General features: G+C 40.6%; 1 protein-coding gene across 2 annotated transcripts in view; it reads right to left on the bottom strand.

Moving 5' to 3' along the window:
* The window catches only part of iqsec1b (IQ motif and Sec7 domain ArfGEF 1b), a 134,997-nt gene that overhangs the window by 56,082 nt on the left and 51,963 nt on the right, over nt 1–26,952 (bottom strand). The window lies entirely within an intron of this gene.

Raw genomic sequence — 26,952 nt, 5'->3', positions numbered from 1 at the left:
ACAACATGAAAAGCTACCCATCCATCAGTTTTCTTATACACCCTGACACCCTGGAAAGGTCATCAGTCTACTGCAGCATGTGAAAATATTGCTAGCAAATATTTCCTGTCACCAGTAGGAGATATATTCATACTATGGGTTGTTTTCACAAGGTTGGGGTCTATACTACATACACATATCTGCCTCTCACTGCAAATGAGTCAAATGTATGCTAACATGGTCCTCTAAACATATGATGTTTGGATGAGCAGCAGGCGATGAGGCAGGGAGCGAATATGTGATCAGTAACACACATTACATGCACACACACACGCACACATCTTCCATCCTCTCCCTCCTCTCAATCTCCTTCACATTAATTATGACATTGGTATTAAAGGAAAGTGTTTAACAGGGAGGAATTGCAAATGAGCAGGAATTGATTGGGCCTTCTCTCCTACTAATTGATTGCTGACTTTAGCCAGGAATAATAAAAACTGAAGAAGAGGTGAGGCAGAGAGGAAGACAATCACATCTGGGGGAGGGAGAAGGAGGTGGAGCAGTGGGGGGAGAAAGGAACTAAAGAGGTCAAACGGGGGATAACTGCCAGTATTTCTGCAGCAATTTGCAACAGCTGATAAAGAAGTAGTGTTTCTAATTACTGCACTGTATATTAGTCACATTCTAGGAAAGACATTTGAATTAATTGGCAAAATACGTGCAACAACAGCATGCAATCCAAACATATAGCGCTCAGTCAGCAACATGCAGTAATCTGCTCCTGCCATATGCAACAATATCAACAAAAAGTGGATGCCAGTGATTACTATTTTGTTTCCCAGAATGCAACACCAAAGGGCATAGGCATTAGGCAGGAGGTATTCCAGGAACCATTAGCTCCGTATTGATTAGCTGCAGGGCTGCATATTATAAACAACACTCTGGTAATATTAACTGAGTTGTTCCTCAGGTGAAGAGCTGAAAAACAAACCTTCTTTATGCAAATCATTCTGTATATTTGAAATTCGGTTTCTTCTGAATGAAAAATGACATTTTGCTGAAATGAATTGTGTTGTGTTGAAAGCTTCTTTTCTTTTCTCACATCTTACACTTGACTTCATACTAATCCAAGAAGAATGATTTATGGAAGTACATGCTGTGACATAAACACAGGAGTAGTCTCTTCTTTTTGGTGGAACTTAGCAATCCTCTTTTGAGTATACAAAGGTGGAGATGGACCTCTTCCTGAGGAGATATAGTGTCCAATAGTGGACTCTGCTGTCATGCTGAAAAAAGCTCTTTAAAGGAGAAAAGTCACGGCGAGTATGGCCATTTGCTCAGATTTTAAGCCCTGCGAGAGCACTGCTGTGACTCTAATCTGTCAGACTGCCATTAGCAGGTGGCACTTTGCTTTCTATCAGAGTCAGGGTGAAGTCAGGCTTCACAGGGCAGCCAGGGCTGGGTCAGACGTGCCCCTCCTGGACCGCTGACAGCCCGGGGTCAGAGCCTAGCCGGCTGAGATGGAGTGATCCAGGCTCAGGGCCGTTGTGGCCATTAATGTTAGATGAGTTTGGCCTCATTGAAATGCATAAAAGCTAGAGGAGGACCCCAGGTGGCACTGTGGTCCCTGACTGCCCCACTCACTGTCCGGCCATTATTGACTGGTTCACCACTGATAGCGCCTGATTAAAAAAGGATTCAGGATGCAGCAGTGGCCTGAGGTACAATAACATTGGACACATTTATTCATCATTTCAGCAATTCAAATCCATTACTGTTCCACCCACAGCAATGATGTTTCTATTCAATAGAAACATTATGGCTTAATCCTCTGATATGACAGATACAGATATTTTGGTCCTGCCGATGAAGAGATATTGTGTCCTCACAGATCTTACATAAAAAAAAATAAAACAAAATACGATGTGAGTGTAAATGAGTCCAGTCAGTCTGATGTGCTGTCCTCCTTTTTACTGGTCCTTTTCTTAGAAAAAAATTACTGGTATCAGTAACCAAATGCTAGATTAAAATGTGTTATTGGCAGACTGTTTATATGTACAACCACTACAGTTAAAAGCTGCACTGCAAAACTATGCTTCTACTGTCAATATTTATAATACACTATCATCAAGACAAGTAGAACACATGTTAAATATTAACTGTACTATGCCAATATGAATTGTTATGATCATTGTCATGATTTTTGAGTTTAATCATCCAAACACTTCATCTGTTGTGTCTGTCATTTGTACAGCCTATGTACTGTTATGGTATTTTGTACATGGACCACCATGTATTTTGCTGAGACAAACCGTGGTGAAGAAGAACGCCTCAAGACTGACATTTACTGATATTGCCGAACAGCTGATACAGTGATCATATCTTGTTTGGACACAAAGCAGAGAAAAGAATGGAAAGGAAAAGTTAATACATCTAATATAAAAAATAAAAAAAACCAAAAAATGTACCGTTAAATTATTTCAGTTATTTCAGTTTCTTACACCTTTTTCCCATTTTGTCCCTCTTTGGCAGTACAGTGTCAGTATGTAGTATCAGGTGACAATTATCAATCATTAAATAATTAAATAAAATAAATTAAATAAAAATCTATTTATTCATTAAATGCAAACAGGTCTAACCTGGATTCAAATTTAAAGGAAAAAACAAAGCAAAACCACAAACACACCTACTCTGAGTCCACAGAGAGAAGACTTGGATCATATTTCAAGTGGAAATAAGACACTGCAACATGGGAACAGCTAGGATAATTACACTACTGGCATACAAACAACAAACATTAAGCACTACCTTCTGCAGAGCTTGTTCTTTCCTCCTTAAATTCCAAAGAAATTTCAGACAAAACCAGATGAAGCATTTGACTTTGCCAAAATGCACGCACACACACACACACACAATAAATGAGCTTACACATAACAAGGCCAGGTCTAACAATTTCAGTCAGGATAAAAAGGATTCCTTTCACACTAAACACCAAAAGTGTGAAAATTGCTGAGGAATGGCAGCTAAGGTGACCCAGTAATCAATTGAACACACATGCCAGTTTGTTGACTGACACCCAGCCAGTGCAGAGCATGAGAGAACACAGCATGCACTTTTCTCAGCATAAATAAAAAAAGCCATTTTACGGTGTGAGCCAGCAAAGGTCTAATAATATCCATCTTTCATTGCACAAGCTTTCCAGCTGACCACCAGTGAATCAGGGTCACACTCACCGTGCGTGTGTTCTCCTTCCTGCCGTCCCTGCTCAGTGTGTTTGTCTCTGTGCTCTGCCTCAGGTGTATTAGTTCTCTATGAGATACTGCTGCTGCTCTTTAGTGGTTACAGTAGGGAGGGAGGTGCTCTCAGAAAGCACACAGCAAACAGCTGACTGTTAGAGGGCCCCCTATTACTCCAGCAGAAATTACTTAAAAGTGCAACCTTTTTGCTGGTAGGTCCTGAAAGCTGTGCAGGGTTGGAACAGTTGTTGAACTACCTTGAGCAGGAAAGCTGTACTCTCTCTCCTTAGGGAGACCGGGGAGCCCAGGACGAGGACCCCCAGACACATTCCTTGGTGTAGGTCGCTTCGTACTGACAGCTGCAAGTCCGGTCTGACTCCCTGAGTTAAATAAATAATACCCTGCTCTCCCTTGGCTTGCCACTGAAATAGCAAGATCAGGTTTGCTGGCAGCTACTGTTTCACTGCAGAACCTTTTTTTAAAGGGCCTGCATGCACACAGCCTTTGAACTAAAATACAGTATGCTTAGAGTTCAAACAGATCCTGGGCCAGGCTCTGCTGTAAAGCCTGGCTCTTTAAAGAGAATTTAGTACAAAACAGCTCCAGCAAAGCAGGTTTAAAATTCTCTACAGACAGTAAATACTGTGGGGAAACTACTCTCTCTCTCTCTCTCACACACACACACACACCCACACAGATGGGGCTGGTATGTAGTCATGGAGAAAAAAAACAGGGTCAGTGGAGAGCAGGACTAGCATGTGAGTAGAGAAGAAGAGTTATGGAGGTATGACTCCTGTCTTCAGGAATGTTCTGCATAAGCCATGTTACTTGGCTGTCAACACTGGACTGCCTTATCTTGACCTCATCTCCACCTGCTGCAGCTCTGGAAGGTGACATCAGATTAGCTGGATCTGGATCTACTAGGTGCTCTGGAAGAGTTGAAATCTTCCACAATGGCTCCTAGGGAACAGTCTGTGATGATGACTGGGACTTGAATGATGCTCAGGTGGTCTGCAGCCAGTTGGGCTGTGGGACAGCACTAGATGCCCCTGATTCAGCCATCTTTGGTGAAGGAGTCGGACAAATCTGGCTTGATGTGGACTGTTCAGAAAATGAAAGTTTCTTGCTTGGCTGTCGACACCGTGCATTTGGAGAACACAACTGTGGACACAGTGAGGATGCTGGTGTCATGTGTTCAGTGCCAAAACCCAGCATCACCTAATTAACACCAGTTATTCTGGTGGCCATTTCTCCCTCTTCTTCTCTGGTTCCAAAACTATCAACACCAAACCAGCAGTCAATAACTCAGCCTCCTTCAGCTTTCCTGTAGCTGAGTATGAACACCAGGGGAACTACAGCTGTGTGTATGAAGTCACAGTGTCTTTAAGGAACTTAAGAGACAGCACCAATTTATGTTGCCATTAAATTGTCATTGTTGCTGTTGGTCTTGTTACTGGAATCCTGTTCCTGCTCCTGTTGGCCGTGTTGTTGGTCTGTCGGCTCTGCAGGAGAAGACAACAACCCATACAGAGTGGAGCCGTCCTCCTTACAAGGATGAAAAAAACAAGAAAATTAAAGTTTCATGTCTGTAGGTCAAACGCGGAGTCTGATCTCATTCTAGGGGGAGTTCATTCAAATACGAGGTGTGGAACATGGAAAGTCAGCCTGAACACCATTCATACTGCCAGTAGGTGGCGCTATGAGTGTATCATCACATTAGCATATCTGTTCAGAATGACAGGCTCAGTATGCCTGATTTTTTTTCATCCACATTGGATGAAGTATGTGGGAGATACAGCCACAAATACATCAATTTCCTGTGCATTGGCGAAGGGTCATCTTTGTGGCGGCACCACAGCCAGACCGCATGACGAAGTGCTACCGTTTGGATATCTTTTAGTTCCTAACTCCTTAAGGGCAAGTGCACCGATCAGCCTGATCGAGCAATTCCCCTAGGAGGAGTTTGCAAAAGTGTGGGGAGTGCAAATTGGAACATGGAATGTTTTTTTCAAAATGGTGGACTTCCTGTATGTCGTGGAATTTTCGTCCAAGAGGCTTTTTGTCTTGTCACAAGGTGATACATCAGTGTACCAAGTTTCAAGTCTGTAGCAGTTGTGGTGAATATTTTCACAATTTAGGGGGCACGTTTCGTGCTCGGGCCCTAAAAAAAGGAATCTTCTGCAGACAAACGACACTGCCGTGTTCTCTCATCACTCAGAGTGCTATTAAAGGGTCAGCCTGTCAGGCTCAACAATAACACTGCAAATAGCTTTAACTGTGTAAAACCAGCCAAAGCCCTGTTTCTTGTAGCACCGCTCACAGAGCATAACAATGTATTACACCAATCAGATTCTAACCTCTATTGGTTTTTATTTATTTAACGACTGCATTCTGCAGTCAGTTATTTATGAAGAAATAATCTGTTATGTATAACAAACAATTGCTAAGGACATTATTATAAACAATAAACCTCACAACCAGTCCGGTAAATCTGTTCAGATTAGAATGTTTGTGTAAAGTTACTGCTTACTTTAGCAAGTCAGCATGCCATTAGTGACATAAACGCAAATAAAATGCTATAAACTATTTTTTATGGTAACATATCTAGCCAAAACATGTTTGCCAGATACGTCTAATGTTTGATAAAATACTGTGTACACTTAATTAGAGAGGCTATACAGGTTAAGAAGAGCAAAATAACATGTCAGATTAACACATACATAATACATGCTAATGTTTACTATCACCGAAAACACCTTCATAATGTGAAAATATATTTTACTTTTGCTCATAACTTGTATGGAAATCAGTGAATGAAGTTTGTATCAAACCACAAATATAGAGAGGTTAATTTAAGTTAGCTCTTTAAATATGCTTACACATTTGTCTTCATTCAGTGTGTGAGTAAGTGTGTGGTCATTTTTAGCAGAGCAGACAGAAGGGACTCTGTGCCAAGAGGAAAAACTATGTAACTTCATCAGACGGAAAATGTCTGATGGCCAAGTTACATGAGACAGCATGCATGCATTGTACAAGCCAGGGATAAGAAATTCAATAAAAGTCACAGTGAGTCCGGGGAGGAACATTTCTGTATTAAAGCAGGAACTCCACGATCTGTGGCTGGCCGACCCACGGAGACTAGAATTACAGGCCATGGCAGTTTATGAATGGTGATTGGCTACTGCTGACTCAGGCTGCTCCAGCCACAGTGGCCACTAATTTTAGCCTTGCTGTAGTGAAATCACTGTGTGGAACCATTAATGCTTTAACCCGTCCCCTGCAGCATCTCTCGTGGCCTAGTGTACTGTTCACAACAACAGGGAGGACACAGGAGGACACAGGACTCACATGGAAATAAGAAGAGCAGTAAATCTAATTCCTGTCTACAATATGCCACATTTAAAAGTCATTCTGTCCGCTACTGTAAACATACAGTTATTCTGTTAAGAGTGCTGCTTTCTGATCCCTAGTAGCATCATCTCTGTCTCTCAAATACAAACCTTAAATAACCATAGTTTTAAGCCAGGCTTTTCCACAGAGATCTTTACCCTGCCCTCCAGGGCAAAGGACTGAAGCCACAAACTGCAATTCCTCTCATGGCCACTTGAGGGTGGCTTCAAAAGTGGGTCAGTCCCTCCATGTTAAAAACTTTACAGCAGAACAAAGTTGTTTATAATAACACAGTTATGAATGATGGCTGCGGTGACAGGTTAGTGTCGTCTCACATTCTAACCCTTTTGCTCATATTTGGATTAAAAGGGATTTAGGTAGACCGATGTGCTCAAGTTTGAGACACCTGGAGAGACACACAGATGTTCAAAACCACTCTTCAGAACACCTATAGTTGACGCTACAAAAAGTTTGACCACCATTATGGACCCTCTCTGACCCACACCTCATATGGTGCCCAAGCGGAGCTCAGATTTTACTCAGTATAATTAGAATGGGTGAGGTGTCATTTTAGTGATGCAGACCGAACAGAAATCTGTGTCAATCTGTTCAATGACTGATTAGCTCTGAGTGGACATCAGACTGCTGGGCATCACTAGCTTTCATTGGGTCTCAATTTTCTGTGGATTTACGTTGAGGTCTAGGAGTTTTCTTTTCATTTGCAAACTTCTAAGTAGCAGTATTGGAAAAACTAGCAGACAAACTCGTAGACATGTGCAACCAATGACAAGCGGTCACAGGCCACAAAAAGCGTAGGAACTGCTCACTGCATCCAGCCCTTTATCAGGCAAAAATGCTACACATTTGCTGAATCTATGATAACTTCTTTTTACTATGACTGTAAATTGAGCACTTTTGGAAAACTCAAGTGAGAATCAGAACTTGTTGCATAGTCCTAAAATGATCTGTATTTCAGAACAATAACTTTTATCTTGTTTAAAGTCTAAAGCATACATAAAACCACTTGTCTGGTTGCTTCAAACTCTATTCCATGTGAAAAAAAAAATGTTGTATACCAGCTCTGGCTCTGGATCCACAGGTGTCCAAATGTAATAAAAACAGTTAGCATTCAGTGATCAGTCTGAGCCTGATGTCTTTGCCAGCCAGCATGCTTTAGACCTTTGTAGTAACAAGATCTCCTACCTTATCGTCCGCACTGAAATGCAGTACTTCCACATTAGATTCCACATGCCCCTGACATCATCAGGCAGAAAACTTATGATCTTGAGCGTTGACCATTTGAGCGACTCAAATATCTAGAGGCAACTGCAAGCTGAAAACAGTCTGCATGAGAAGAGCAGCACTGTTCTTACCAGCATCCACCCATGCCACTCCTCTCTCCACAAAACATGTACTAATCTTTGCTTGCTCCTTAGAAAAAATGACTAATTCTCCCTCTCCTGGAGGTTGGGTTACTTCAGTCACTGCTCTTCCCCCTTTTTTTCCCCCTGTGCCTTTGTAAACGTACACTGTTGTTGTCTGAGCAGAGCAGAGACTTATGCAGCATTACCAACTAAGGCCAGCTGCTAAGTGGACCAGACAAGGAGTAAAATCCCTTCTTGCTTGCAGTGTGTAACACAAGCGTGTGCTCACATTCCACCGGCCGACTGCAAGCCCCTTCCCACAGCAGCCTATCACTTACTGCTGCCATGCATTCCCACCCCAGCCCTCTAAATCATCTCTGCGTCTCTGCATAGGAGATACAGAGGTTTTGGAGTATTGTTTGCTCTCACTGTACCACTCCTGTCGTATCAAGTCACAAACTCTCTATAGATGGTATCTAGCCCAGAGGGGGTTGTGAAATACACTGCAGCTGAATGGTGAGTTTTGGACTCTTGATGCATCATTTATCAGGTATCTCTGAACAAAAGTGCGGGGGAATATCACAGCACGGGCAGGATCAAGACAATGCTCTGACTCAGCACGGTGGAATGTAAAGTAAGAGTCCGGTGACACATGAAATACAAAGGGTGTGTGGTAAAAAAAAAAAAACAAACCTATATACTAAGTTTTATCATGTCAAAGCACAATATTCAGAATAGAATTTTCAAGCATTAGATTCTAAAATATACAGTATGCCTAAAAGCCAACTTTAAATTTGTGTTTTTTTTCCTAAATAAAGTTTTGTAAATGAACAACCCTTTCTTAACATAGCCCCTCATCTCTACTCGGGGCTTGATATGTGTTTTGCCCTGATCACTCTGCAGCTACACAGCAAAATGTTGTGTGTTCCGACACCTTCCTATCAGAACCAGCAGCTCGTCTATTTGATCGGACCACATCGACCAGACTTCACTCCCTACATTTATCACGCAGTTGCCTACTACTCCCCTGATGACTGACAGGTGCCATGGTAACCAGATAATCAGTGTAACTCCCTTCATCTGTCAGTGGTGTGAATGTGAAGGCTGATTGGTGTACATCAGTTCCAGTTATGAAGCAGAAAAGTAGAATAAAACGTGTAAAAATATGATAGAGAGGGATTTTAAATGACCATTAAATTATTAAGAAAAGCACTATTATCTGAGTTATTATTATTATTATTATTATTTACATTATTTACTCTCTGCTACAGTTTATTTGTTTATTTTTGTACCCTAGACTTCCTGCTATTAAGTGGTAATGGCTTGGCATCCCAAATGTTCCAAACAAACTTTGTCTGTATATAAAAGATATGCTGACATGTCGTAATGCAAATCCTGCCAGCGAGCATGTGAAAAGTTTGGCTTTGTTATTTTAGACGTTTAAGAATAGCCAAGTATTTTCACTCCCTGTTGGCCCCTGTGGCCTTCCTCTGAGCAGCTGCCAAACATGTCTTTGTCTGTCTCTGACCCGAGCTCTCATGGCAGGGGTGGCTATTAGTTAGACCACAGATATCAATGCAGTTGAGCCCCCGGTGACATTTATGTTGTGTCCTTTTGCCCTAAATATTCCAGTGAGTGAGGAAAATAGAGCAGCGGTACATGAAATATGACAGATATAATTAATACCTAAAACAACCTAATCAACAAAGGAAGCGTCAGTATAGCCAGAGGCAACATATCTCTGAATTACAGTGACTGCAGCTCCTGGGCTGGTACACATTCACAGAGCAGATCAATTTGACAGGGACTTCAGACTTTGATGTTTCCATTTCACGGCACGAAGAAAATCATAGACAGATTTCAAAACTGGTTGCTACAAACCGTATCTGCTGCTACTGCTGGGTATTGCAGCATGGATGAACAAGCTGCTATAGTGTATCAGCTCAGCAAGTACAGCATAAAAAAATCAACCAATATCCCCATACTATGCATGTTCACACACATAATAAGCCACAGCCTTTCACACACAACATTGCACATTAAACAGTTCACTACATCCACTACAGCTGTACCTCATTCTCCACTTTGTTATAAAGTGGTCCTGTCCGAGCCCAAATTAAGGTCACTCCCATTATTTGGGTGAGTCGGTGTGAATCCTGAAAGCCGCTGGAGATTTATATGTGATTCATCATGCATTTGTAAAGATTTCGGCCGAGCTCCAGTGGGATCAGTCAGAGAAAGACCAGGGACCCGCTTCATGCCTTTAGAAAGCCCTTTGATGTCCTGAATTTAGCGCAGACTACTCCCTGTTGTCCACAATGAGTGTGAAATATTAAAGGCCGTTGCTCTGTCTGTTAAATTCAGATAAAAACACTGTAATCAGATGAATCCTTGAGGAAAAAGGGCAAAGCCTCAATCTTTGTAGTCACTTTTATTGTGCAGTTATTCTGTTAGAATTTGGTGACCTTAAAGTGGCGCAGTGGGGATCAGGTCAAGTCTACTTGGTTGAAAAAATGTGGAAGGGAAGGAAATGTGAAGCAAAATGGAGTGTGAATGATAAAGGGGATGGAGAAGGTGTATGGGTCTCTCCGGTACTGCTGAATTACTGCGTTGGGAAATATTGATTAGGGCCAATGACCCGCAACAGCTCCTAACTGTCTTAACTCCCACTCTGAGAATGACACAATCACAGGTGTCCGCTTATGCACCATCAGCACAACAGTCATTACTGTTCGCCACAGCTATTAACACACAGGTAAAACCCATTAGCAGATAAACAATGGGGGGGTTGATTGCCAGAGTGCTCATTGATTTACTAGAGTCAAGAGGAAAACAGTGAGATGTTACTACAAACAGTCAGTGTGATGTGAATGTTGCCACCATATGGTGAGCAAAATGTGCATGCACTGGAAATCCAAAACTAAAGTGTCCACAGTTGACCAGGAGTGTTGTCCAGGCCTATACAAATCAAAGATATGATGCCCTGCACCCTCAGTGGTTGAAGCACCTAAGGGCTCTATTATGGGTACCTGTCATCATTAACTTTTAGCCGTACACCAACCAATGTCTCCATTAAAAAAGCAATGGAAGCTATAGATGTGTTGCAGTTGCAAAAATTGTGAGAAATTTCACACATTTGACTTGAACATGGCTGTGCTAACATGGTTTTACAAAATTATCTTAAATGTTTTTTTTGCAATTATACAAAAAACAACCAAACACTGGCTCCCAAAAGAGCACTAAGAACCCCACAGCATATTCATATTTTCCAGTTCCACCAAAACAACACAGTTTGGCTCATCCTGGAGCTTAATGAAATGGGTCTACACCATCCAATCACTGACTGGTATTTAAATGAGAACTCTGGAGCATTAAAGCGTGTAGTGGGGGGATGATTTTTTTTTCATCTAACCCCTCCTCAGAGACAGGGCTGTGTGGAGGACAGGATGGGGGGAAGGGTGGATTTATATAGCCTTTAGGTGTGTGACAAATCATCCTCTGAGATGCTCTACATTGCATAGTGTATCTCCCTCTTGATTCTGAACCAGACATTTGCTCACTTCAGCTGACCCCCATGGGTGTCTTTGTCATTACACAGACATGTGTGTGAGAGGCCAGGAAAAAACTGCTAAAATTAGCTTTTGTGCAAAATGTGCCACAGATTTTGGCTTTATTAGCATACACTGAAAAACCCATTTTGATTTCCTGTGCTAAATGGTTTACATCTGATGTAATGGAGCACTTGAAATTGTACTGAAAATTAATAACTCTTGATGTTTGTAATTGTTTTGCTAGGAAATTTATCATTACTCACATGAAAATGATTGTATTCTTCAAAGAAAAACTGCTTACTTTAGCTTTTTAGCATGTTAGCAAGCCTTATCATATGAATACTCGGTCAGTTGTCTGAATGAGAATGCTGCACTTTAGAACTGATTGTTGTTATGGATGCTTTTTTGTTTCCATGGGAACTGCATCCAACCTGCTGAATATATACAGTAAATTTCATTTCTTTTTTCTATCAGCATTTTACTGTAAAATTATTGATTTATTTAGCAATTATCCTTGTAATACCAGTTTAATTCACAATAGTAAGCACTCATAGCAGTATCCCTTGCTAGCTTTAGCATAATCGTATCATAATCTGCAGCTCAAGACACTAGCTAGAGCACTTAGCAACCATGTAAAACTGTATATGTCAATGTACATGTTGCACATGTTTTAGAGAAAAAATGTGATGTCTGAAGAGGGACATGCTGAAGTTAGGTGTGTGACTAATGACAACACAACACTTTCAGTACACAGCATTGCAGGATGATGGCAAATGGAGTATAAGAGTGCACTGCAGCTGTTTTGTGATTGATATTTATGTTGTTTTTATTCCACATTTGATTGAATCAGTCACTGTTTTTTCCCCAAGATTTATTATTTAGTCATAAAAAGCTGAAAAAAAAACAAAACAAAACAAGAAAAGGAAAAAAATACCTGAATCATTACCGAGCTGTCTCTGTCTCCAAACTACAACTCAGGATTTCCACACTCATGACATCATCAGTTTTATTTACAGCTGAGTAACTATGTCAACTGAATGGACAGTGTGTGCAATCTATCAAAAATAAAGCCACATAATCCAATCTCAAGAGGCTGGACTCTACACCACTAGTATGAAAAACACAGTGGACACCAGAGCACGTGTCACCTCATGCTGCTGAGCCAATAACTATGAGTGGGACCACACACACAATGGACTGGAGCTTGTCGAGGGCAAACCACAACAATAGCACTTACATTCAGACCAAATGACCTCGCTGACACATGGGCCCTTTGTCCCCATTTCAGCCCCTCTCAACATAAAACAAGCACAGGAGGCTGGAGCGTGGTGGCTGGGAAAAGGACACTTTATGTTCATGTGTACCTAGGAAAGCCAAAATGTATGTAATGTCTTGCTGTGTGTTTAAAAGCATTTTAACAAGCACTTCCTAAACTAGGAAAAACATGAAGTTTCATAATTGCAGTTATAAATAGCAGCTTACCTTTTATAGAAATCATGCAGAGGCTGTAGACAGAGGAACTGCCAATAATCCAAACAAAAAGCTTTAAACTTCAACATTGTGTCAACCGGCTACAAAGGCTTAGATTAAAAACGTTATTCTGCACACAGTCCATAGAAAAAATAAAAAGATACTTGCTTAAAAAGAAGGGCTCACATTTAGAAGAACAAAGCAAACCCTGCACTGTTTAGACTGCATGGTAACACTACTGACACCCCACATGGTATAGAGTCCCATCTCAGCATCTGCCTGTGTGTATCTGGGCCACATGGAGGGGGCTGAACCTGCATCCTTCTGCTGCCCTTGTCAATGCTAAGCAGTCCTGCTCTAACTTACAGAGATGTCAGTCGTCTTCTGCTGGAGTTGCTGAGCAAAAACAAACAAACAAAAAAAAAAGGTTTGTTCCAACTCATCCCTGTGTTATCCAAAGCCTTGTCCTACTCCTTCTCTCCGAGTCAGTCAATAAGCAGAGGAGGTCCCTGTCTCCATCATCGCTGCTTCTCAGAGTTGAGTTACAGCTGCTCCTATTGTCTAAGCAGGCACACTGACAAGGTCTGACTCTGCTGTGCCTCGCTGGGCCAACAAAGCACACAAAGGCCTCCCTCGGTGGCCGTATCAATTAGGCTTTATCAGATGCTGCACAGTCTCTGCCAGCCCAGCCTGCGCAGAGACGAGCTAATCAGCATCAGCACATGGTGCGCAGAGGGGCGAACCCGGCACCCACGAGGGCCAACCTTGCACACTTTCATGCGCACATAAAGCCTGGGATGGTTGCCAGGACAACCCTAAACACAGCATTTAAAGACTCTGATGGACCCTTGATGGGGCTCTTCCTGATTGGTTGAAGAAAAATGGGGTAAGAGTCAGGGTGAGGAGAACCAAGGTTTGACATCTAAATGTTGGAGGAGACCAACCATTTCTAAAACTGTCCCATTGTTGTATAGGATAATGATGCAAAATCAGTATTAGTCCTGGGTATTTTTTCACTCCTGTTTCACTGTGATATAAAGGTCTGCATCTCCATGGAAACACAATTACAATGAAATCTATTTAGACAACATTTAATCAAGTGCCAATGTACAATAATACACCTGCCAGATACATCACATGGTTAGGCTAATGGAACATATGGATGTATTGCCCCACGTACAACATCAGGCTTATGTTTACTGGAACATATAATTATATTGCCCAACCTTATCCGATCATGTGATCAATAGTCGCAAAAGTCAGTGTAAGCAGGTAGTGTAGGGGTACATGCAATGCGGCAGTCCCCCTGACACTGCAAGCTTTTGTGTTCACCCATGGTACAGTATGTTTTGCTTTTATTCACAATTGGATTTGGCATAAAAACTACTGGTTAAGGTTTGGCATTGAAAACGGAATAAGGGGTTTGGTAAGGATCGTCTTAAAACACAAATTCATAACACATTTTACAAGGAAATTGGTTCCCATTACACAATCACCATTTTCTGCTGCCATCACAGTCAAGACATCAACTGTAAAATGCAGATCAGCTGGAATTCACATTATTTTTTTGACCCCTTCACTGCTGGTTTCACAGGAACCCATCATGGTATTCTAGTTGCACTGAGGAGTAAAGAATTTTTGAAAAGAGCTTTTACTGTAGAAAAGTGTAGAAATGTGTTGTGATGAAAAATAATCAGAATCAGAATTCCTTTATTTTCCCCTAGGGGAAATCTTTAATGTTTAACATTTACCTTATCAAGCTTCCAAAAGTGCATTCAAGGAAAGTTTAAAAATATGAATTCAAACTGTTGCCTGATGCATCGATTCAATGATCCATGCAAACCAAAATTAAACTGCATGAGGTGCACGAGTGCAGCTGTATGAATGAATTAATGATGAACATAGAAGCACTGGTCATCAATACTTTATCATTACATATGTTCTCCTGCACGAGTGTTCAATGATCACGTATTTATAACACAGGTTTTACATGAAAAAAGAGAAAACTATCAAAGGCAAACTTTTCTTGGATTCTTGTCAGAGAGGCGCTGAGGGGAAAACGCTTGCCTATGCAGAGTGCTTAATATCAAAGAGAAGGCTTCATTCAGCTGAAACGTGTGAATCAGTTCCCTCTCTCCCAGTGCCATGGTCACTCTCTGTTTAATACAGATATCACTGTTGGATGGGCGCTGTCGCTCTCTGCCATGATGATTCAGCTGTCAGTAACATTCTGGCAGAGATGTTAAAACCTGCCGCCGCCCGCTACAGCTTTCAGCTCGGGCCTCCATCCGCTCCAGAAAGGGGGCGGGGGTGAGCGGCGCCGAGCTGTACGCCAATTATTCGGCCCAGCACGCAGCTTTGAAGTGAGAACAGACAGCATTTTGTAAAAGGCTGTGAGTCATGAAAATAAAGTTTACAGTACTAAACAGTACACAGAGGCTGCAGACCAAAACACCAAACCCAAAACATGGCTGAACCAGTTAGTACCAGGGCCCGTACTAATAAATCAAAAGTAGTTAAATGAACTGTAATTAAAGTCAATATAAAACCAGAATCCTTCAGTTAATGGATACTGGCTGCTTAGCTCAACAGGAATATTAATGCTGCTCTCCAGCAGTTTAGTACCTCTTCCATAAATTTAAAAGAATTACAAGAATTTCAAAGTGGACACAGGGAGACAGAAGAACAAGATCCTGAAAAAACTCAATACTTTCAAAATATAGCCTTTAATCAAATTCACTTTAATCAAATTCACTTGATTGGTTAGTTGCACCAACATTATCTCTGGGATGTTGACAAAAAAGTGATTTGGAAAGGACAAGATGCTTGGATGCTATCATCAAACTGCCGAAAAATCCCTCACAATACTTTTTTAATTTTAATACAATCCTGTATTTTATAGTTTTGTGATGTTTTAATGGATCAGTGACAAGTGCATTTTTACTGTTTTCTTTGGAATGATAAGGAGTTCATGCACAACTGTACCTCTGCTATCTACATTCTTTGCTGAGCTTGACCACCATGTCTGTTGGAAATGTTCTTTTTTAATGTATTTATTTTAATATTTAGAAGTCTCCATGAATGTACACCACTTAATCAGAAACCCACAGAAATAAACAAATACATAAATAAATTATTATATATATAATGTCCTGGCAACCAACCAACATTTTAGCAAAGCAGCTCAGCTGTTTGTATTGTATTGTGTATTAATGATGTTTTTTTATAAGCTAATTTTCTGGCTTCATCTTCAGCTAATAGTGGATTTGGATCTGTTTTTTTCCCACATTTGATACAGAAAAATAATGTATTGTATATTACTTAAAAGGACACCGATCTACAGACCAAATCGTCAATGGCAGAAACGGTCATGGGAGTTTACATATTTGTCCATGAGGGTGCTGAGCCTGGAGACGAGCCAGAGGACAATGGTGTTCTAAGGACCCATCTTGTTGATTGTGGGCAGAAAGTTACTTTTTTTGGTAAGCATTTTATTTTAGGTAAAAACAGTTTGTTTTGCTTTTCCTTTTCTTATAATTACAACCCTAACCCTAACCCTGCCTTTTAGGAAGTGCACATGAAATATTGAAATGTGAACTGTAGAATTGTTAACTTCAGTTCTGTTCATTCACATAAATATAAATGTGATTTTTGCTGCAAAAAAAATGTTTTTTTATGATCCTAGTATAAGAAATTGTCAGATGGATGTAATTTCCTTATGCCACCGAAATTTCATCTATAAACGGTGTAAACTGATGTATCGATTTAGTTGTTTTGGTTATATTCATCAAATTAGGTTGAATGATCTAGCTTGAATTTCAAGATTAGTCCAACAGTAACCTGTACTTTAACAATAAATATAAGGGTGATGCAGTCCTTTGTGATGAGTAAAAATAGTCATTAAAAAGTGTATCGATTCTTGAGTGCCTATTTGAATTTACGCACTAGTTGGGGACGTTGCAGTAAATGTCGTTTCCTTTTCATTTACTCATTCATTCATCACCACCAGAGGACAGATTATGGCCTGGGCCACACATGTTCCTCTCGCCTTATTAAGGACCACTGTAAACACTTTCCTTTGTGTCACAGACAGTCAGAGGGGGGTGTCCCGCATGGTGGGGGGGAGGGCAGGCAGAGCATTATGGAGCAGACGGTGGAGCCCAATGGGAGACTATTTATCATGTGGTTCTTTAGAGCCCGAGGTCTGTGTGCAGGCGGAGTGAGACGTCACTCATGCTTGATCACCTCTTTACAGGGTGAAGACAAAGGAAATCCCACATCAGGTTCCATCATTTTTCTTAATTACTTTTGCTTGGTTCCTGTTGTTTAAGCCCCATCAGAGAAAAGTGCAGCTTTTTCACCTGATGTATTATGATGTTTTATTCTGACACATCTTGTCTATATAACACATTTTTATAATACACCTCATAAAACAGTAGTAAATGATATAAAGTCAGATGTGCTTCACTGTGCAGCTTCTTCTGCACCCAGCGGTGGACTGGAGTGAAATGAGCTGGAGGAAAGCATTATGGTAATAAGTGCAGAATCCATTTGGCACCTGGGAAAGGACGAGCCCTTCACTCCAGCTGAGCTTGCTTTAATTCACAGGCTTTAGCTGACTTAGGCGTGAGAATCAACATGGTTCAAGCACAGCAGTGCCTTCAGCAGTTCAGGAACTAACCAGTGCTATAAGACCCTGTTCAGACTTGTGTAATCAATCCAGCTACAGTGGGATTCGGGCCATATGCGCGCACCAAGTCCTACCGTGGCCTGAACGAAGTCTAGATTTTATTATGCGACACCTAGCGGTTTGGAGGACATCAAAGACACCGGACAGAGCCGGATTCAGCACAGACGTAGGTGTGCAATAGCCAGATATGGAAATAGGTCTGAATTAGGGATGTAAACAGTTAATCGACTTTAGATTAATTGTCGCTAAGAATTTAATCGATTAAATTAAGTTAGTTGTCAATTAATCGCCCCGGTAGTATTTTCATTTTTTGATTTTTTTGAAGACGCTGCGACGAGTGGCAGCCTCTGCTCGGCGTGTCGATTCTGTCTCTACATGCTTGCGCAATTTCTCCGCTGCTTTCCGTACTGCGCAGTGGAGCTCCGCCCAAACACACACACAGAGCGCACATTGAAAACGTAATGTGACTGTTCTAAAGGACGCCCTGCTAATGTTTTTACTTGTAAATAGCCCACTAGGTTGATAAAAGATAATATTTTGTTTAGCTTTCTATTCAGGATTTATTTTATGTTCCTTTTGTTTAACATGCAACAGCTGAGCCATATTCTATTAAATTGATTTTGTTATACTAGCCTACATGAATGTCATTGTCTGTACTGTATCGCCAATGGTACAATAAATCACTCATTAAGGAATATGACATGCAGTTTTTCAGTAAACAATATTTAGCTTTTAATCTTAGTGAAACTGAAGGAAATCAAGAAAATCGCCGCTTATCAATTAATCGTTAATCGATTGATAAGGTAATTCAACTAACGATTAATGAATTAATCAATAATTTTTTTGGTGTCCGACTGAGGAGATCAGGGCACAATGACAGTACTACAAACCTTTGTCGTCATATATGTAATATGATGAAATGAAATGTAATATTATACTGCAGAGATGCTAAATCTGTCACTGCCACAGTTTAGGGTCTTTCTGTCGGCCCTTATTCTTTAATACAGGTGTTCCCAGTTTACTAATGTATCATTGAACACTACAAAACATAAACTGGATGCGTTAGCTGGGATGTTAGTCTGAGCTGCACACAGAATGAAAACCCTCAAACCTCAGTACTGTATTAGCTGAAAGTGATAATCCCACATAACCACATATGAGGCCCAGAAAACTTAAAAGGGAGTCAGACCATAAAGTTTTATTCAATCTCCTGCTGGGCCAGTGAAACGGTCATTAGGATGTTGCTGATGAGTGCTTTAAGATCTCCCATAACAAGAGAAGATATTCAACAAAGTCTCAGTTTCTGATGAAAGGTATGGTTGGAAAGCCAGAATGCTTTCACTGTAAAAGTTTCATCGGTTCTAACCTTCAGCATTTTCCAGTTATTCTTCCCATACCTCATGTACTGTTTGTAGAACATGTTTTCTTCCCTCTCCAGCAGGAACTGATTATTGGAAAAACACAGCGGTTTGTATTTCCTCAAGAAAACCAGCTGAGACAACAAACCTCTGCCAGCCGCCGCGCCGTTCTGCTGATTCAGTTGGCAGAACAGATCCCATTATCTTGTTTATCCTCATGGAAACTTTACCAAATGACCTACATTCTCTCATCAGATTCAGGTCTCAGGCTGGGAGAAGTGCGGTGGGAGTCAGAAAATTTGCATGATATGATCTAAGATAAGGTGTGATGTGATGTGCTACGTTTAATAAGCATAGAGCTGTGTGAGAGTGAGGAAGACAGATTGGTGCCATTATTGGAGGGCAGCACCTAAACCCTGACCTGCATCTACAGGAAGTTCATTAAATGCGTCGCTCTCCAGCATCATATAGTGCACCCTGTCAGATATGGGCTCTGTTCCCTGCTCACCTGCTGTGCACTGACACTGTGTTAATTCCCTACTAACAATATGCTGCTCTCCTTGAAGAGTCAGCCGTAACTGATAAATGGCCGACGTTGGCGTTATCATCACCTCTACTATCCGGAGCAAGAGAAACCAATAAAGACGGCCAGCGGCATTCCTGCTCTGCCCTAACAGCCCCCATGAGCCCGTCTCCACCCAGGGGACCTCCGCCTGTGTAATTGCAGCTATTGTGAGGCCAAAAGGAGCCAGCTGAGGTCTGAGAAGGAGTGATGAGAGGAAAGTGGTCCTGTATATGCCGCTTATCACGTGGCTCACATCAGACACTGATTGATAGCTATCTGCCAAAGGTTTGGCCCTGGCTCACGGTGAGGATTGAGCTCTCTTCCTGAAGACCCTTCAGACTGAGGAGAGTAGCTTACAACAAAGCTCTGGGTGATGCTCTCTTTATCCTGGACGTTTATTCAAGGAGGATGCTGTCACACAGACTTTATCTAGTGTATTTTAAAGTTATTTAGAGGGCAAAGCCAATTGAGTAACAAATGGACTGCACACATTAACTAGCCTTAAACTATATTTGTATGAATGTATTTATTTTTTGTGAGTCTGCATTCACCCGCTGACCTGACGTCAATGAAGCCTTAGCTTTAGGGTATAATCATTCGACTTACTGATTGTATTACTGTAGGTCCTGTTGTGTCACTTTTGTTGGAGTAAATAGACATAGTAAAGATCATATTTTGTAGTGGATGAGTTATTGTATTAAAATATATATTTTTTTAAATATATATATATAAACAAGTTACTAAAAAGCCCATGATATACAGAAACTGATCAAATTTGAGTTAAATAAAAAAAAAGAAATAATTGGGGATCTCAGTACCCACTTGACTGTTCATGTACTTCAACCATGATAGCACCAGTCACCCCCTGAGGCATTCCTCAGTCAGCCCAGGCACTGCTTATCTGTGTCAACATTAACAAAGCCTTAGAGCTGTGCTCCCTCTAGTGGATTGCTGCCCTTAAGACCCAACACTGGTGGGTTAGCACATCCAGCAGAGGTGTGGTCACACTTGTCAGTGTGTTTCAACATTCTGGGGCAATGCTGCTAAACATCAGTGTCAGACTGTGTAAATGATACTGTAAGAGAGCACATGAGCCAATAAAGAGCTATTATACATATACTGATGTGTGATACTGATGTAAAAAAAAAATGTTTCCATGCAAGTTTTATGTATTTTGTCTTAGAATTACAGTGAACAAGATACAACCAGTACACAGCTTAAATTTAATAAATAAGTAAATAAAAGTTGTGTAATAGAAAAGTCTTCATGTATCACCACTGGGTAATACACAGTATGAATCACATATTTTTTATTGTTGTGCATGACGTGGCTGAAAATGAAGTATGAAATTGAGAGCTACAGTAACCTTCTGGCCTCCTCCACTGTGTTTTTATTGCCTCAGGCAGCCTCAGTGTTCTGATCCGCTCTTTGAAGTACTCATGAGTGGCAAGTGTGTTAGGCGGTGCCACAAACAAGATGAAAGGTGAAGCGAAATGTCAGCGGAGTCACACTGTTCACTACTGTACTGTATCTGGCACAAACACACACATACACACACACAGAGTGAAGAGCTTGAATTGGGTAAGAAAAGATTAATTAAGGCCAGGTTTATTTTAACAACATGGATTTCTTTGAAAGAGTGTAAGGGGGTTAAAGGGACAGCAAGGCTGCCATCTCTGTGCTGGCGCTGCTGGTTAATCAATCATGTGGCTGATTTTGATCTAGTAAATGTTCAACATCACTTATCAAAATGACATTTTCATGAAAGTGTTGACACAATATTCATCTGCTTGGATGAGTAATGGTCAATCAGTGTTCATCTAGGTTATGCACTCTCAAAAAAAGGACTTATGAGCCTCTGTATGTTTCTATTCATATACTGTTTTCTGATGCTCTTACATGAAATAACATCCACATGCCTTATACTTTCTAAAAGCCACTGATGTCTCCTGGAATGCAACTAACAATTGAATGCTAAAGAAAATCTCTCTATCATGCATGGCTGCACAGTGTAAATGTGGTGGGGACATAATGTATCCTCCATCTCATCCAGCACATTACTAACATATCCCGCTGACTTACATCCAGACGCTCATATTACTACTGACAGTAATGCAATTCCTATAGGTGGCCTCTCTACTCCACATTTGTCCACTAGCACCTCTTTGGCATGATGTCTTCAGTTACAGTGCCACTTCTATGTAGTGATTTGCATGTAGAATCAGGTAGTAAACTGCTCTAAAGCCACTAGAATGGCCAAGTTCTTGTGTCAAACTATCCAAGTACACATTTTCTACACTGATAAAATCATTTTTCTCATCTTTTCTGTACAAGATTTATTTCTTTCCAATATTGATAAGGCTTGGAATCAGTTTAACCTCCCCAAAACACCCTGGTTGTGCAGTAGGCATCCATCATTGCATTCTGCACTGTTATTCATGTTATTCAGTACCTGAACCATTTTAGAAATCAGGATTTATAAAGTTTTCTATTAACCCTGAGGGAAAAAGACAAGTTTATTGACACAGATGATGCACTTTCTGATATTGCAAACTTAAAGCTTTGGTGAACAGCCAACTTTGACAGTCCCACTTGTCAGGACCTGAGAGCAGCATCACTGATAATCTTCACATGGTGGAAGACTAAGATCCAGATTAGTTGCAAAATCTAATCAAGCAGAGGCCAGTGTTTCTGCCAAAATTCAGCCAAATCTGTGCATAACATTTAGAGATAAGAAACACACAGGCGAAGATAAGAGCTGCTTCCAATATGCGCAGTGAAGGAAAATATGCCAGCTTTGGAATTTGGGAACAGAATAAAGCCCACAATTTTATTATAACTGTGATGAAAATTTCTGTAAATTGTTAGAAAAAGTGACAATTTTAGAGCTTCACCTATAGATTGTCATCATTTCTGCATCTTTTTTTTTCATTATATGGTTTGAATGGTTTTGAAAGTGGTGTATTGGTAGCTAAAGAAACTAGGAAACTGAAGCCATTGATTCTGTGACAGAAAAACTTTCAATTACCAGTAAAAACTTTACGTTAGTCTTGCTATTCTGTGTTAAAGTCATGAAGGTGGAATGGTGAATTTTGTTCTAACTTTAAGCTGGTATAAGCAGTGCAGTGTGTATCTCTGTCAATGCTTTCAGGTATAATTTGCTTGAAAACAGTATTAATGTTTTGAGCCTTGTGTATTGCATTATATTCTATGGCACGTAGCTGAATATTTTTTTGCCTGTAATGCATTTGTTGACATTATGCCTAATTGCTCTTAGTGTTATGGTAGCCTGTGCTGTCTACTAGAAGGGCATAAAAAGCACTGTCAGCCTCCAGCAGTGCACACACAGGCTCGTAATGCTGCTGTAAATATTGGTTATAAAATACATTATAGGATAAAACCAACACACCCTCATGAAGAATGCCACAATGATTTATGTATATGCTAACGGAAAATATACTCCAATCATAGGGGCAGATATGACGGGGGACAACAAAGTGTTCCGCCATTCTGTGCTACCATAGGGACAAATCCCTGCCCCCATGAACACATAGAGCTGCGGCTGGAGACATACACTTAAATGTTGCATTTTCAAGGACAGAAACATTGAAACATGCTATTTTTCTCCTGAGTGAGTACAAGCTATACAAAACCCTCAGGGTGCTTTAGCAGCCATTGTTACAGTGAGTTGAGCATTTTCTATTGAAGTGTGATGATGCTTCATGTGCTGTCATGCGAACCACACATGCTCTGTCAAAAGCAATAGACAACAATGCAACATTGTTGGCCCTGAATGATAATATAGACAATAAATGAGAGCTCCATGCTGACTGCGGAGCTGATCACTGTGTTTTTATGAGATGTGCATTGCACAGGTACACAAGTGCTTGTGTATTTAGCATGGCAGGGCTGCCTTTTTATATATGCCTCCATGCACATTTATGGGAAAGTTGAGACTCTTTGATCTATAATACTCTCTGCAGCGCTGCCATGAAAGAGACTTTACAATTAAATCAATTCAGCACAAACAGTGGTGGCAGGAGAGCGAATAAAAAGACTGATCTATTTATGGCTCCTCTACGCTCGATGACAACACTTATATGAGGTTACTCCTAATTAGCTGGAGTGTCTCTAGTTTTATGTACCATCTGACAATTTTCAGTTGTAATTACTACAGCCTACTAAAAACAGCCGTGCCCCATGTGCTGCCGTGGCATTATATCACTATGGCCAACAGCTCTGTTGCTTATTACACACACACATACACACACAGAGGCTAATTTGAGCTGTTTGTTTATATCATGAAAACAACAATGAGGATAGAAAAATGGTGAACAGCAGTGTTTAAGATTACATTAACACTGAGCTCATGATTTAGTCATTTTCCTAGACAGCCTAAAACAACGCACAAAGGCTGTCTAACACCACCACAGTCATCTCCCAAGATGTAAAGGTGCACAGTGAGTCAGGCATTAAAGTTTAAGGAGGGCTCCTTAAATATTTCAGAAACCCATTCATTATAGACAAGTGTGGAGCTATGTCTGGATAGATTTACCTTTGTGATAAGAGCAGATGGGGAACAATGTTGATACCCAAAGGTCTTGTGCTATTCGCTGCATGGGAAGATGCTGACAAAGAATTTTTTTTCTCCAGTAAAGTGCAGTCAGTCAATCAATCTATAAGACAGCCCTGCAGCTGGAACTGCTTTATTTGATATTGCTGTCATGCAGAGTGATATATGTGGCCGAGCTACTGTACATGCACGCACACTTAAGTCAGACAGTAAGATAAATGACAGTGCCAATATCAAGCACATCAACGCCATTCACCGTGTGACAGCACACTTTCTCAATAAATTAACAGTTATTTGAATCTAATTGTTAGGCTCTTCTCTGAAGAGTCCCCCTGCTCGCTGATTGCTTCATCACTTTGTTTGGAAACATGTTGCTATATTATTACTGCTATGCTCTGATGACAAACCAAATATCAATTTTGTCAGCATTAACCAAATATGCACATGTGCAGTGGCTAGTGAAAGCATTTATATTAGCAGCAATCCACAGTGCCATTTAAAAGCTGAACTAATCAATACTAACGTTGGTTATTCAATCCAGTGAAGGGTCATTGATAATATTGAAACAGCAACATTTAGGTGGACCAGTTGCAGAATCCTGTCACATGCTGTTATGCAAGTAAGTGTGTCTTTTAGCCTGTTTGAGTTCATGTCTGGCAGCTAATCGGTGGAAATTATAACAATGTGAATGTAGCTGGATTTAGTATAAAAGAAATAAAACACCAAATGAAAGCTATGTACTTGTTCCAATGTGCCTTTCATCAGCATTCTGTGCCTCTGCATCAGTTTACTGCCCCCGTGTGGTAATATAGAAATGACTGCGGTATTAATTTAGTCATTTTCCCACTGGTTTTTAGAGAGAAAATTGAATGTTATTAGTATACTAAACAAAGTCTCATTGTGTTGATTATGGTTTGGTGTAAAGAGAGTTCATAAATTATTGCTCATTTTATAACTAATTTATTTCCGGCTTTGCTTCTATGCCTCTGTTTCTCTGTCTTTCATCAGCTTCACTTGCAGTACTGTTAGAATGCAGTATACTCGTTCACATTTACTGCAGAAACACAGCCAGTTTTTGGACACACTGAACAGAGCTTGTCAGGAGAGAAGGGAATTCCCCAATCTGATTTCCACACTTCCTTGTGTCACTACAGATTGGATTAGTTCTGGACTGATCTGCTCGCAAGTGCAAAATGGATGACAAGCTGATTACAGACATTCACAGCTTCACTCACACAATTTGACAAACTTTTTAAAAACTGGGGAAACATGACGACACTCGAACAATCAATGTGAACTGGAAGTCAGTTTTTGTTTTCTGGTCAGTCATTCAGTCATAATACATTTTGTAATTGAATATTAAGAATAAAAAGACGACCACTGTCAAGTGGAGCTTGAAGATCGGACCCTTATAATATGATCAGCTTCATTCTAAAATATCAAACAAGCATAAGCCAAGTATGGATAGGAGTAAAATGGTTTGCATGATGAATTAAACTATTTATAACTGCACAACAAGCCAGGGATGCACTCAAAAATGATCAGGGGACTTTATGAACAGACACAGAAGAAGATGCTAATCAAAAGGAAAAACAGACAGAGTTGGACCACTTACTATTTCATAATATTACTACCTTACTTTAAAATGTGATTATAGTGACAAAGAGCGCTGATGAATTAAAACAAAAGTCTCTGAGATTATTCTCAGATGGCAACAAACCAGGCCTGAAAAACAAAACTCATGCTGCCTGTTCCTCAGCCGACCAAGTGAATAATGAGCTGTGTTGACGAACTTTAGGAAATCCGGCCATGCGTCACTGGACCCACCAGCGACCTTGAGCTTGGTTGAGTCACATGATCTGCCATCGCGGTCAATGAACGAGCCTAGGCCTTGCAGCTGACCGAGAAAAGGATGATGGGAGGAGGAGGGGGCTGCACTGTGACGGAAAACTCTTGCCTGCTTAGAGAACAGATGGAGGCTTCTTGTTTCTTATGCAATCCAGCACCAGCGAAGCAGAACATATGACATTTATGTGACTCCCAGGATGTCAGATAAAATAAAGAGACTAATGAACATCCTGGGACTAACAGACGAGGCGGACGGGTAGTGGGATTAACAAGAGGTCAAAACTCCCCCTCTGTGCTGAGTAAATGCCACATTTGAGCCATCACTGACATGCAACATGTATCATGCAAATCTGATGTAAACCACATTATAAATGCTGTAGTATAGCAAGTCCTGAATGCATGAATAATTCCAGATTTTTCAGATTCCTCATTAATATTAATTACCATTATAAATATTAGCATAGCCAATGCAGCTGAAGTCATTAATCAATACTTTCTGTGTGTCTGTAAGATGTGAGAAGTAGAATACATCAGTGTGATCTCCATGCAGCTTGTAGAAATCTGTGATTGTGTGTACAACCAGTGACCATAACAGTGAGATCAAACAGGCAGACAGAAAGCTTAGAATAGAAATAATTCTTGGTAGGGGTAAAGGAAAAAAAAACAAAAGCCAGCTTTTCTTCAGACACCTTTCTAAAAATAGCTCTGCTAGTGTGACATCATCAGCGCTACGCAAACACCAGCCACCTTTACTTCTGTCGGTGCAGCAGAAAAGTCTGCAAGGAGTCAGTTTTAGCCTACGGTAGCATCTCTGGATGTTTAACTGCCAATACACACACACACACAGCAACAGCAGCAAACAAACAAAAAAGTCCACTTTTTTTCCCAAAACCAAAGAAATAAGAAAACTTATTAGCTCACAATATTT

This window comes from Parambassis ranga, chromosome 5 (assembly GCF_900634625.1).
Source record: "Parambassis ranga chromosome 5, fParRan2.1, whole genome shotgun sequence".
Lineage (NCBI taxonomy): Eukaryota > Metazoa > Chordata > Actinopteri > Ambassidae > Parambassis > Parambassis ranga.
Note: the sequence above shows the minus strand (reverse complement) of the source record. Positions and strands in the feature narration are given on the sequence as shown.